Below are 14,293 nucleotides of genomic sequence, written 5' to 3'. Positions count from 1 at the left end.
AAAGTGCTGAAACTAAATTGAAACCAGTCTTACATGAAGTGTGTTCCAACCCACGTGGGAACTTAAGTCTCGTCTGTCTAAAGAGTACTGGATGCTATGAATTTATATTTTTAAGCGATGTGATCTCAAATTACAAGACTGCTCCAGATACCCATCCTGCATTTGCAATAGAATAACAAGTCACAAGTTCTCTTGTCCAGTTGGAAGTGCTTGATCATTCAAAAGTAACTTAAACTGGCTTCAGAATGCCAAGGAAATTATGGTCACATGTTAACATTGCTAATTCTTGCATAGCCATTCACAAAAATATGGTATTCTGTAACTTGAATTCCATCCATTTTCCAGACCTGTGTTCATGACTGAGGTAATTATTAAAAAATCTATAAAGTGTCTGTTAGTTTTAGGATTTAAGACATTAAAATCATCACTGTAATTGTAGGGCTGGAATGTTTTTCAGTCAATACAGTAAGCAGTTACTTGTTTTCATGTAACATTGCATAGTGATTTGTGTAATTAAATTTTGTCTTTCTTTTCCCTCTTCTTCCCCCCCCCCCATAAGCTTCTCTTCTCTTTCTACCACCCTCTTCTGCTCCCCGCCCCCCCAACCTCTGGATCTGCTTGTTTTCTGAAAGGGGATTATGAACTATATATGTTTAATTACCAACATGGTGATTTTCAAGGTTTTGTAGAAATTCATTGGTATTCGTTCTATCGTGGGAAGCTTCAGTTGTGAACGATGTTCATGCTAGCATCTGAGACGCAAGCGCAGCTCATACTGATGGGGCTAGTTTTTCCCTCTAGATATAAAGATAATCTGACTTAAGGAAATTCTTCCAAGTCTCTTAAGAGTTACTTTGCAATTTGGTTCCTGGTTATCATCCCTTGAAAACACTAGTGTGACTTTTTTTCCTATTTTTTTTTCTTTTAGCCTTTTTATCTGTATCGCTTTTTATACATTTACTCATGTGGCCCATAGTGCTTCTGAATCATTTCAAGCACAGAGCCAGTTCAAAATATATGGTCATGCTTTAGGTACTCACAAGTGAGAGCAGCCGATTTGTAATGACGCACCAGATTTTGTTATGGTAACTTGGTTTGGGGAAAAAAATAACTTATGTATATGGAGGCAACTGAGTAAAAAGTAAAATTATCAGCTTGATTTTTGAGTAGCCAACAGGCAAGGTTCCTTTCACATTTACATTAAAACTATTCTGTAGTCACTAATGCATCATAATTTAAATTATATTCTCAAAAAGTATAGATTACAAAGCAGTGCCATTTGTTGCTATGGTCCTAGTCTAAAATGCATGGACAATGTTCCCCTCTTTTTAAATTATGCTTGTATCAAAGATGCAAGTTATAATTACCTTTTTTAAATACGTTTTTAAAGTATTTATTAATGAACCAAAGGAAATCAGATGCTTTCAATAGCATCAGAATATATAATACATAGTGGTTTGACTATGAATTTTAAATCCACGTTTTAATGTTAGTGGGATATTGCAAAGACATTCCTTCTAAAGTTTTAATATTCCTTTTATTAAGGGTCTCAGGGAGGGTAAACTGGTCAGCCATATTTATTTTCCAGAGGTGTATGGAAATGCTAAGTTTTTTATTTTACAAAAAATAAATCTTAAAATACCACCAAACTAATGTGTATGTTGCACTGCTTTTATGAATCAGTAAGTGTTAGTTTGCACTTTGTTCAGAAACACTGTGTGTATTTTTTCAAAATTAGTTTCATGTAAAGTGAATGGACCCCTAGTTTAGTGGAAAAGCTGATTAACCAGCTACTCATAGGCTGCTAATTCATTCATTGCTAATGTCTTGGTTTTTCAGTTTTGCCTCCTTGGTAAATTAACTTATTTTAGGGAGGGGAAAAGAAAGGGAGGAGGATTGCTTTGGAACAAATGGAATAAAACTCTGCATTGACTAGAAATTGCAGCTAAAAGTGGAAGTTGCTAGCTAAGCAGTCAAATTTCATTGTTGGGCCAGTCCTTTAGCTGCTGTTGTGTATTCTGTTAAGGTAGTGTAGGTACTTTTAGACTTTTAGTTTCTGAAATTGATTACATCCCTCAGGCATGTATTCTGGAAATGGAATTCCCGTGATTTCCTGCTTTTGCAGCACGTAAAAACACTAGTGTAGATTATATATATATGTGTGTGTATGTGTGTGTGTATTATACATATATACAGATATATACATATGTGTGTGTATATGTGTGTATACATACATACATACACACACACATATGTATATATGTTAAGGACCAGAAATACTTGGTATTCGGTGGCACAGAACGCAGGTTAAAAAAAAAAAGCACAGTGTTACGCTTGCAAGTTTCGATTTTTTTTTAATGCCACACAGTCTCTCATTCATGTGTGTGTGTATGCACACACATAGACACACAGAGCTTGCCTGACTTGCTCTACCTGAGTCATGCAATGAAAAAAAATTGAACGCAGAAAAAAAATATTTATTTTAATCAATAAATAACTTTCAGTTTAAATTTGGCTAACCATAAAAAAAAGATTGGCAGACGCTTCTGTGAGTTTAGTTCCACTAAGATGTTTCACCTGCCTTATCAAGACCATTCTCAGTCTACTTTTTTAAGCTACCATATCTTAAATTATTGAAAATTTATTAATTGCTGAATATATAATAACCTTTGCTTGTATGTAACCGAAAATGGTTTAAGAGCCAACATTTAGAAATGTATGACAATGGAGCTGAACAGTTTTTAATGCGCAAGCAGTTCTGTTCTTGTGTATGACTTGTAACCTTAATTTACTGTGTAAAGATGGTTACATTATTTCCTTAGCTTTGTTTGTTGGAGACAAATAGAGAATGCTTGTTAAGTATGTCAAAACATAATCTTATCTTGTGAATTTTTGTTAATGTATTATACGAGCTATATTTTTCATTTGCCCAGAAAGACAGCTTGTATAACGCTTTTGAAAGTTTCTGCTCTGTAAAGTCTTTAGAGCTGACAGTCTGTTAGGTTTGTTTTTATCTTCATGCTAAAGTGTCAATTGGTGGTTTTGTGAACTGGTCAGAGATTCACAGGTCTTAAATGTTTTGGGAAAATTTATATCGGACACTGCTCTTTGTCTAGCAAATAAAAGATGTTAATATATTCCTGTTACTGGCATGTGCACGACTATGTTATTAGAAGCCACTTTATCATTTTCCTGCTTTAAATAGAAATGTCTATTTATGAATTCTGCTTGTAGTTTTTTCACAAATAAAATAGTAAAATTTAACTCTGGAAGCTTTAATTTTTTTGTAGATTTTAACCTTCAAAAATAGTGACTCCCTAGTTTTGTGGCAAAGTATCCCTTAGTCTAAGAATTTAATCAACATCAGTAGGCAAAGAAAGGGAAAATACCATCATGTCAGGAAATAATACCATTCAGAAATTCTAAACTAAAAGATGACCACATTATTTCCTCTATCTTAGGCAGTTATTTACTTGAAAAATTAATAAATCAATAATGTTAAATATGTTAAATAATGTTATTAAATAAATTAATAAATTATTGATTCAAATATTTGCCATGCCCATGTATTTCTAGAGCATTCCAAGTGAGTTAAAAACTGAAAAAGCAGACAGATCTTAGCACAGGGCCGGGCATGTAGTTAGTGCTTAACTGCTTTTTTTTTTTCCTTAAAACCCATCAGGTATCAGTGGATAGATATAAAGTTTTATCTTTATTAAGGGGATATTGGTATTACCAGGGCAGTCCTACTGGATGAGTATTGTTAATTAAGAGGAAGCAATTTCTTGGCTATATTTGATTTAGAAAGCTTTCAGAGGAAGGGCAGGGGGTAATTATTTTAAGTCCTTTCCCTCTACGCATAAAGGTAGATTAAATCTTCCATTAAGTCACCAAAAAATTCATTATTTTTTTCCCTTGTTTTTATTAATCATTTCAACAAACTAAAATAGTTGAACCCTGCAACTTCAGAAGAATTCCCCATAAAGAGTTGGCTTTTTCTTTCTAGCATCAATTAAGTGTTATATAGAAATGTGTAGTTAGGTTTCTTGCCAAACCATATAATCATCAGATGAAAGGATAACCTAGAAAAACTTAGCTATATGAGAGAAACTTTAAATTTAGATCATTGCTACCATAATAAAAAATTAAAAGTCACACTGAATTTTTAGATGAGATCTGGCCGTAAAGGTCTTCCAGTCCTTCTACTCTCCCCTGATGTGATTCCCTGATCTGTTCCTAAAACATCCCTTTGTTCCATACATAGAAATATGCTAAAAGGTTGGTTCAATCTTTCAAGTAAATATTTGTAAACAAACTTACACTCCTTGAAGAGAAAATTGACTGGCATGATTTTGTTTTAGCAAGTGTATGCTTTAGGTCATTGCTTCCCAGTCTCCAGGTGAGATTCTAATGAGGGCTTTTGAGGGCCTACAACAGGACTGTGAAGGAAGTTGGGGAAGGGTGAGATCCTAGTAGATGTAGGTGGGGGCTCCTCCTGGGCCATTTGCTGTGTAGCACAACTTCTGCTTATCTTCCTCTGAGTTCATAGGGAACAGCGTTGGAACGTGGACATGGGGGCTGAAGCACCTAAGGCTCATTTTCCCTTCTTGGATTCTTGATGATCTTGTATCTAGGTAGCGGAAAGATCCCTGAGGGCCCAGGTCTAGTGAAAGAGAAGCAATGTTGCCCTTAGCCTTGACCCTCACAAAGCCAGTAAGTGCGGGGGGGGGGGGTGAGGAGGAAAGATGCTGTTTTTAGTACTGGTACTCTGAATGCCCCAAGTACTGTGTTGTGGCCTTCCCAGCCTTTCCTACTCCCTGTACAGCGGGAGCAGCTGAGACTGCTGGATGTGGATGGCCTCACAAGGCAGCTGGGACAGGCAGTAGAAGTCTTCCCCTTCCAGCTAAACCCTGGAGTTGGCACTTCACCAAAGTGTGGGGTGATGGAAAAGGGGGAATTCCATTGAGTTAGCTGGCTGAACACCCAGCAGGTTAGCAATGGGGTAGACCTTCTGCACTGCTATGCCTGTAAAGTCAAGGGGCTCAAGATGTTTTCTTGCCAGGTTCCATTGTTGTTTGTCGTTCATTTTTTGAAGAGGACCCATGATATCACAGGGTGATGGCTTGCACATGAATTGAATTAAAGTGAGGTGGAGTTACACAATTTGTCAGCCCCACTCTTCCTGTCATCGAAGTGCAAGACAAAAGTCACGACAACTAGCCACAGCCCAGGATGCAGGGGATGGATGGCCTTGGCATCTTCAATGTCTGGCCAAACTCTAAGTGTTCCACAGTGCCTGTTTCAGCTGGTTGGTTCAATTGTTCTCATCCCCCCATTCTGCCAGGGGAAGTCTTCACTTGCTGAGGCCAGACATCCCCCTACCTCGCCTGGAGATTTGTGCCCTGTCAGTTCCCTCAGCCTGATTTAGCCCACCTGCCATGATGGTTTTTATCAGTGTGTGGCCACTGTGCATGCTGCAGCTTCTTGGAGTCACAGGTGAGAGCTGGGTGAAGGTGAACTCCAATGGTGGATGAGCAGCCCTGAAAAGGGCTTGGCAAGCCCTCACACCAGAGATGCTCATCCTCCCTGAATATTATATACCTCCTCAAATCATAGCTGTAGGGCTGGAGGGGGACCTTAGAGGCCTTGTCTTCTAAACCCCTCTCCAAAGAAATGGTATGACTTGCCTGAGGCTGCCTAGTTAAATGGCTGATGTAGCACTCCGATTCCAAGGTTTTGGGATTGTATATGTCTACTTAAACGCATATTACAGTTGGGCTTATTGTAAGAGGGCCCACCAGTTCCCTTAGCCAGAGAGAATATCAAATGACAAGGTAGGCCATTTAAAAGATGTTGATTCTTAGAAGGAATAGCAGAAAACAAGACCAGCTGCAGCTGGAGATTGAGTATGCTCCTTAAAACAAAACTTCATCTAGCCCCAAAGGGTGAAGGGAACTGCTAAACATGTTATCCTAGGCTTTGCAGCCGGCAGATAACAGCTACTAATCACTGGACTGGCTATTGAAATGCTGAGGGAGAAAGGACAACAAATAGTAGAGATCTTTTCAGCCACACTTAGTGGTAACAGTAGCTAGCCCTGGGCAAGGGGAAATGATATGTTACAGCTGCTATGGGATAGAGAAATACAAATTCTGTTCATTGCATCTTTCCTTTTAAAGAAACTTGTGGAGTTATTCAGAAGTCAACAATGGACATAGATCATTGGCTCGGATTATAAAAATGTACCGGGGTGGAAAATATGTGAATTTGAGGGATTCCCACATGCTAAGACCTCCTTATAAATTATACTATAAAGTTCCTGCCTGTCTTGCTTGTAGAGATAATCTTGACAATGCAAACCAAGTCAGCAAACAAATAGGGTAATAAAGGCCAGAATCGGGAGTCTTCTTCCATTCCTCTTGAAACAATAAGTGCTATATTTGCTGTTAATCATTTTACTCTGGATAGATCCCATCCTCATGTGTGTGCCTAGGAGAGACAAATGACTCTTGTGGTCTAGTAAACACAGATTTGAGACTACAGATATCTGGCCATTAGATATTTGTTCTAGAAAAAGAAAAACCAATCAGGTAGAGATATCAAAATCCCTCTAATATCTAGAGTGTATTTGAAACAAAGTAGAACAGAAACTGAAAACATAGAAGTGTGGAGGGTAATGAAACTCAGCCAATCAAACAAGCAAGCATTTATGAAGCACCACAGGTACTGTGTTGAGATCTGGGGGCACATAGACCAAAGTGACAGTTATTTGACATCTCAAGATAAGTGAGATCAGGGGGCAACTAGGTGTCTCAGTGGATACAGCACCGGCCCTGACGTCAGGAGGACCTGAGTTCAAATCTGGCCTCAGACCAAACACTTGACACTTACTAGCTGTGTGACCCTGGGCAAGTCACAACCCCAATTGCCTTAAAAACAATTGATATTACATTTTAATTGCCTGTCTGATGAAATGTTTTATATTTTTCTTTTTGTCTCTTTCATCTCAGCCCATATGTCACAGAAAGCCACTAGCAGCAGTAGCTTGTCTGTTTTAAAGGACCAAAGTAGTTAGGGACCATGGAAAACTTCGGAGCCATGGCAGTCCTCCCCTCTAATTTTCCACCAAATCACCCAAGTTAAACATGACTATAGCTTTGCTACCCAACATCCCGCTTCACAATAGGATATTTAAGTTTCAGATGGGAGAAGCTGTGGTAATAAAATGTGCTATCTGCATAACAGAAAAGGTTCTGGTGTCCCAAGTACAACAGACACTTTGCTATACTGTTTGAGGGCCAGTCTGGAAGAGAGGCATGATCTCCGCCTCCTGGACTACTAACCCATCATTTTTTGCGAGAGATTTAAAATCATACATCTGAGGGGGAGTCGTTGAGTTTTCTCTTGTCTGTTCAGATTTATTTAAAATGAATTACTCTGGACTTCTTGGTCGTGGAAGTCTTTCTTCCAGGCAACAGGCAACTGACAACTAGTGATGACTGTCCATTTGTGCTTATGAAATTCCCCGTATTGTCCCCAGCTCTGACACATCTGAAACTTTTAACCTGGTGCTAGTTCCCGAAGTGAGATGAGAAGAGCTTACATGTAAACAACGGGGGGGGGGGATATATATACACACACACACACACACAATGTGTGTGTTTATATGTATGTATGTATATGTATATCTGCTGGGAAATAGAGATTGAAAGGTAACACTGGAGTAAGTGATCTGGCTGGCTGGCCACTGTTGGGAAAGTTTATAAGCACAGGTGGTGTCTTCTTGCATGCTTAGAAGCAGGGGCTGGCCTGGCTCAGCCCTATCAGACTAGATCTAAGAAGGGCCTCGGGAGGTGTTAGGATTATCTGTGAGGTGTTTGAACCTGCTCAAGGTGTGCTGAGCTTAGGTTGGAACCTTTGTAATCCATTGCTTAACAAACAAGAAGTTATTGAATGATTGATCAATGCATTCATTCATTCATTCATTCATTCAGCAATCATTTAATTGCCTGCTATATGTTCAGGTGAGTCTGCTAAGCATGGAGGCTCCAAAGATAGAAAAGGAAACGGTCCCTGCCTTCAGGGATCTACTGGGGACAGCAGAGGCTGGAGGTGGAGAACAATGCATAGACAGCTAAGTGAATACAAAATCAATACAAGGAGGGTGTTATTACCAGCTGTGTGGCCCTGGGCAAGTCATTTGACCTCTGTTTGCCTCGGTTTCCTGATGAAGATGAGGATGTTAATAGCACTCACTTCCCATGGTGGTTGTGAGAATCAAATGAGATATTTGTAAAATGCTTAGCCCAGTGCCTGGCACATGGTGGATACTATATAAATGTTAGCTATAATGATAATTTGTCATTAGCAACTTGTGGGGGAGGTGTCAGGAAAATCCTCAAGTAAGAAACACATCTCTTAGCAGGGAGGGGCAGAGGAGGGAAGAAAAAAAAAAGGAAAAATACTTATATGGTAACTTTATTATATATCTAAAAGGAACAGCAGGCTATATAGACATAATAGATTTGCAGTTTCATGTGCAATCAAATTTTTTATTATACTATGTTATGGGAATGCTTGTTTTATTCCATAAACTAAAAATAAAATAAAATTTAAAAAAGAAAAAAAAAGTTATGGGGTTTGACCAGAGAGAGAATTCCAGATGATAGGCACAGCTTCAGGGATGGAAATGTATAGGAGTCCATCTAGCTTGATTAGAGCAGAGAGAGGGTTTTTTGGAGTGTGATAATGGATAAGGTAGGTGAGAGGGATAAGGAGAGACCTCTCTGATCCTTGAGTCCCAGATAAGGGAATTTGGACTTGGTCCCCTGGTCCCAGAGAGCTCTCCCAGATTTATAAGTGAGCGTATATTGGTTCCTAGTAATGAATGTATTTCTAGGGCCATTGTCTTTTTTATGCACAAGTAAATTGCAGGGTGTTACTAGGAGAAGGGTACCCAATAAAATTGTAGGTGGTAGATGTTGAGGGGTAATGGATGGTAAGAGGGGAAGACTGATCCAGGTGACTGGGGCCTCTCCTGCACATTGGTATGTTCATAGACCAGCACCAGAAATTGGAGGAGTTCCTTCAAATGGCCTAAGGAATGCAGAGTTCTGACATGTGGCATGTATTAGTCTACCTGTATGATTTGCTTTTCAAGAAGCAAAGAGCAAATATACATAATTGGTAGGCCATGGGAATCTTTTATGTTTTCCTTTGGATCCCTAGGACTTTGAGGTACCTATCATTTGAAATGGGTGACAAATGTCCAACAAAGAGAAAATGGTTTCCAAAGTAGAAATGACTGGAAACTTGGAAGGCAGTAACCACAACATCTTAAGAGTTCATGATGGAATGGGTGTGGGGGGACAGAAACTTAATCCGATGTACACCCTAAACTTTGGGAAGACTAATTTCTGAGGGTTCCCCTCCCTCTGAATAGGTAAAGGCTTATGTTCTACAATTCCTGAGGGAAGTTGGTACAAAAGGGGTGGATTGGTCTGAAGATCAAAATTCTGATAACACCAACATGACCAATTTCAATGAGGAAGAAAAGAAGGATCTGTTTAAAGAGATTGATGAGACTGCACTGGGAATTCATCAGCCCACCTAGATTGTTAAAAGAGCAGTACATTTGAAAGAGTACTTGTGAGAGCTAACATATGATATTGGGTAAATCACTTTCTCTGTCTGAGCCTCAGTTTCCTCATCTGTAAAGTAAGAGAGCTGGTCTAGATGAATTCTAAGGTCCCTTCTAGCTGCTGTTGTTTTTGTTCAGTCTCTCAGCTGTGTCTGACTCTATGTGACTCCTTGGGCAAGTCCTCGGGGTTTTCTTAGCAAAGAAACTGGAGCAGTTTGCTGTTTCCTTTTCCAGTGTGCCCCTGTTTTACCCTTCTAGTTGCTGTTGTTTTTGTTCAGTCTCTCAGCTGTGTCTGACTCTATGTGACTCCTTGGGCAAGTCCTCGGGGTTTTCTTAGCAAAGAAACTGGAGCAGTTTGCCGTTTCCTTTTCCAGTGTGCCCCTGTTTTACAGATGAGGAACTGAAGCAAATCTGGGTTAAGTGACCAGGGTCACACAGCTGGTATGTATCTGAGCCCAGCTTTGAACTCATCTTTCTGTCTGTAAGCCCAGTGCACCATCCACTGCACTACCAAGCTTCCCCCTTCTAGCTGTAAGATCTTAAAAGTATAAAAAAGGAGGCAAGAGTAGATAACCGAAGATAAAAGCAAAAGAGTGGTGTTACTCTCTAAAAGGGACTGGCACACCAAGTGCTAATGGTAACAGAAAGGACTTTTTCAGAAAGAAGATTAAATGAGGGATAAAACTATTGCGTGGGCATGTTATAGGACAGTGATAAGAAAAGAGGTCAGTAAGACTCAATTCCTTGTTTATTTCTGTTTTCTCTACCAAAGAGAAAGATCTTCAGATCAGGAAGTATAGAATAAAATGGGGAACAGGGATTTGATGCTGAAGTTGAGCAAGGAGATGGTAGAAGGGCTCCCAGCAGTCTTCCCTGAGTTTTAGTTGACAACAGGACTAACCAAAGAAGAACATGGAATGCTGAATGAAACTTATGGATGCTAGGGTTGAATGGCTGTCTTTGAAAGACTGTGGAGAAAAGGAAAAGGCTGGGGATGTACACATGTTGCCTTGATTTTCAAAAGGCAGAAGATGAATTCTTCAAACTATAGTCAATGAACTTACCTTTGATTCTTGGAAGAATTCTAGAAAGTATTGTTAAGTGGATGTTTGTGAACATTTGGAAAGAGAAATAGAATAATCACTATGAGTACAGTCACTAACTTAATTTCCTTTTGTGGCAGGGTTTAATAAACTAGTAGATCCAAATTCTGTAGACAAGTGGAACACCCTGTTATAATAGTTAGCATACTTTTAAGCCTTGGGGGTAATGTAATGGCTCCTAAGATCCATGTGGGTAGCTAGTAGCGAAGTGGATAGAGTGCCAAGTCTGGAGTCAGGAAGACGCATCTTCCTGAGTTCAAATCTGGCTTCAGACACTTACTGTGTGGCCCTGAGTAAGCCACTTAACCCTGTTTGCCTCAGTTTCCTTATCTGTATAATGAGCTGGAGAAGGAAATGGCATACCACTTTGCCAAGAAAACCCCAAATGGGGTCACAAAGAGTGAAATATGGCTGGAATTACTGAATCACAACAACAAGGATGTAATTTCAAGTGATCAACTTATCTTGGGAAATGCATCTTGTTCCACAGAGTTCAGACTAAACAAAGTTGCAAATCTGTGTCTTTGGATCTGTACTATTCAACATTTTATCAATAAGCTAGATTAAAGCATGGATAGTTTGCTAACCAAATCTGGGGATGGAAAAAGCTCAGAGGGCTCAGCTGCCCCTCCCTGGAGTAGCATCCCTCTTGGCACCTTAAGTGATCAGGCAGGAGCCACCAGCCAATGGCCACGCACAGAAAAAAGATACTCTGCATTTCAGAATCATATTACAAAAAGATGTAGGATGTACATGTAGGATGATGGGCCCAGCCTAACAAGATGGAATTTCGTAAGTATAAAGAACAATTGTATTCTAGTCTCAACTTTACAGGTGGAGAGACACTTAAACAAAACTTTGAAATCAAATGAAATAACATGTAAAGTAGGGCAGCGAGGTGTCACAGTGGTTAGAGCACCAGGTTTGGAGTCAGGAAGACTTGCGTTCAAATCACATAGGTATGCAAATAAAGTGATGAAAATATCCATGCCCTTTGAACCAGAGACTCCATTATAGGGTTGATCCCCAGGGAAGCAAGCTATCACTAAAGAGAAAGTCCCCACCATATATACCAAAATATCACTTTTTGTGATAGCAAAGAACTGGAAACAAAGTAGTTGCCCATCAATTGGGGAATGGCTAAACAAATTGTGGTACCTGAATCTCGTGGACTATTACTGCACTGTATGAAACGATGTGTGTGATGAGTACAGAGAAGTGTGGAAAAACCTACATGAACTGATCCTGAGTGAAGTAAACAGAACCAAGAAAACAATATGCACGGAAATGACAGTTTAAGTGGAAAGAACGGCCGTACACCAAAAAACAAGTCAAGAGTGAATGTAACAAAATTGTAAAGATGAAGCAAGACTCAAATGAAGAGATATGAGAGGATCCCCTCAACGACTCCTTCGTGGAGGTGGGAGATCCACAGGTAGTAGACGTTGGGCACATTTTCAGGCTTCTTTTAATGTATCATTCAGCTGTGCTTCTTTTTTTTCCTCTTAAAAAAATCCTATTTGTAATATGGGGTGGTTCTCAGGAGGGAAAACGGAAGAGTACTTGGGATAATTATGATGACATAAGACCGACATCAGTGAAAGCATTTTTTTAAAAAGGGAAAAAGAATAGCTTTAGGCAGAGCAAGGACTGGACACCTGTCTCTTGACCAGTGTATTTTCCATCCGACTTCAATCAAATCTAGAAACACTAAGTTTGAGGCAGAGGCAGGCCATTCAAGTGGAGATGTCTTGAAGGTCACTGGAAATATGGGCCAGGACTTTGTATAGAACAGAAATGGGGATGAAGATACGGATTTGGGAGTCGTCCATATAGAAGTGATAGCTGAGGGAAGTAGAGTAGTAGAGGAGGAGGAGGAGATGCAGAAAACAACAGAGTGATAGGGAGAACGGTGAAGTGGACTTTGGATATGGGTGAGGAGCAGAAAGCTCTTTGATCATTAAGAGAACTTGACGCTGAGAAGAGATGAGAAAATTCACCTCTTCTTTGCTGAGGTGGGGAGCAATGGGCAGGGAATTGTTTTTTCCCTTTGTATTCCCAGTGCTAGCAAAGTGTCTTAGTACTTAATAAATGATTGTTAATGAATTTATCGACAGCTGTGTAAGAGGTAGTCTGTTACCTCATCATGAGGATACTCCAGTGATCTGAAAAAACTTAAGTAATTTTGAAGGGTTAGCAGGCCAGACATACAGAACCCAGTCTACACCACCACTCCCCACTCCAACCTGTTCCCCAGACAGAGTAGATAGAATTCTGGATTTGAATTCAGGAATACTTACTTAGGTTCAAATACAGCTGCTGTGGAAAGAGTGCTGGACATGAGTTTGGGTAGCTATACCAATTATCACCAGCGTGACCTTAGGCAAACCACTTAACCTCTACTGGTTGCAGTTCTCTCTTATATAAATGACGAGGTTGGACTGTGTGACCTCAAAGGTCTCTTTCAGTTCTAAGTCTATATTCTGCCATCCTATGATAGTTACTAGCTATGCTGACCATGGGCAAGTCACGTCATCTTTCTGATTCTATTTCTTCCACCTATAAAATGGGGATATTAATACCTGTAGCAAGCATCTGATTTATTTGCCAAACAGAGACATCACTGCTAAAGGCAATACAAGGTTAGAATATACATTTATTTATACAATCTGACAGAGAAGATGATGGATGATTGCGAGCAGTATCCTTGAATAAAGCAGAGCAAATCAGTGGAGGATAAAACTAGTTTAAAGATAGTTTGGTAAGACATCCAACTAAGCAGTCATCCCAAGGGTAATCAAGGATGAAAATGGAAAGAAGATTACAAACAAAAGAAAAATGGAAAAGATCTGGAAAAATAATTTTTACCAAGCTATTTTCCCCATCAGAAATGGTGGACTCACATGGATTCACAATTCAAGATGTACTTGTAGAAGAAGTAGACATAGCATTAAAGAGAACAAAGATAGGAAAACAGCCAACTTGAACCATGAATGACTAAAGGAAGCAATGTAATTGTGAGGGCATTATGAGTCTCTTATGAAAGATATCTAAAGGAAGGCAAGATGTCATAGGACTGAAAAAAAAATCTGATTCCTTATTAATACCGAAAAAGGTAACCCAGAGAGTAACAGTAATTGCCAAGCCATATGCCTACTGTCTTGTCTTTATGAGTGTTATCTGTACCTAAATTAAGGTTATTCCATATGAAGGAATTAGTAGGAAACAAATGTTCAATAGTAATATTCACTTAGCCACTCTTCTTAACCACTTTATAATTAACAGATATAGAGCATATAAGATTTCATTGTGCTCATTATTCGTTAATGAATGAAGGAAAAAGCATTTAATAACTGTACAAAATGGAAAAACTTGTACTGCATTTTTTAATTTAATACTGTACAAAATGAGGCCTTATAAGCTTTTCACAAGGGGTCCCCCATCCATACATCCAGATCATTTAAGGTTCCTTAGAAGATAATAACAATAGCCATAGCCCTATTCATTGACTCTCTGCTAATAAGTACCAGGGAAGCCATAAATCAAAAAG

This window comes from Phascolarctos cinereus, unplaced genomic scaffold, assembly GCF_003287225.1.
Source record: "Phascolarctos cinereus isolate Bilbo 61053 unplaced genomic scaffold, phaCin_HiC Scaffold_4;HRSCAF=312, whole genome shotgun sequence".
NCBI classification, from domain to species: domain Eukaryota; kingdom Metazoa; phylum Chordata; class Mammalia; order Diprotodontia; family Phascolarctidae; genus Phascolarctos; species Phascolarctos cinereus.
The sequence above is the reverse complement of the archived record's forward strand: the minus strand, read 5'-3'. Positions refer to the sequence as shown.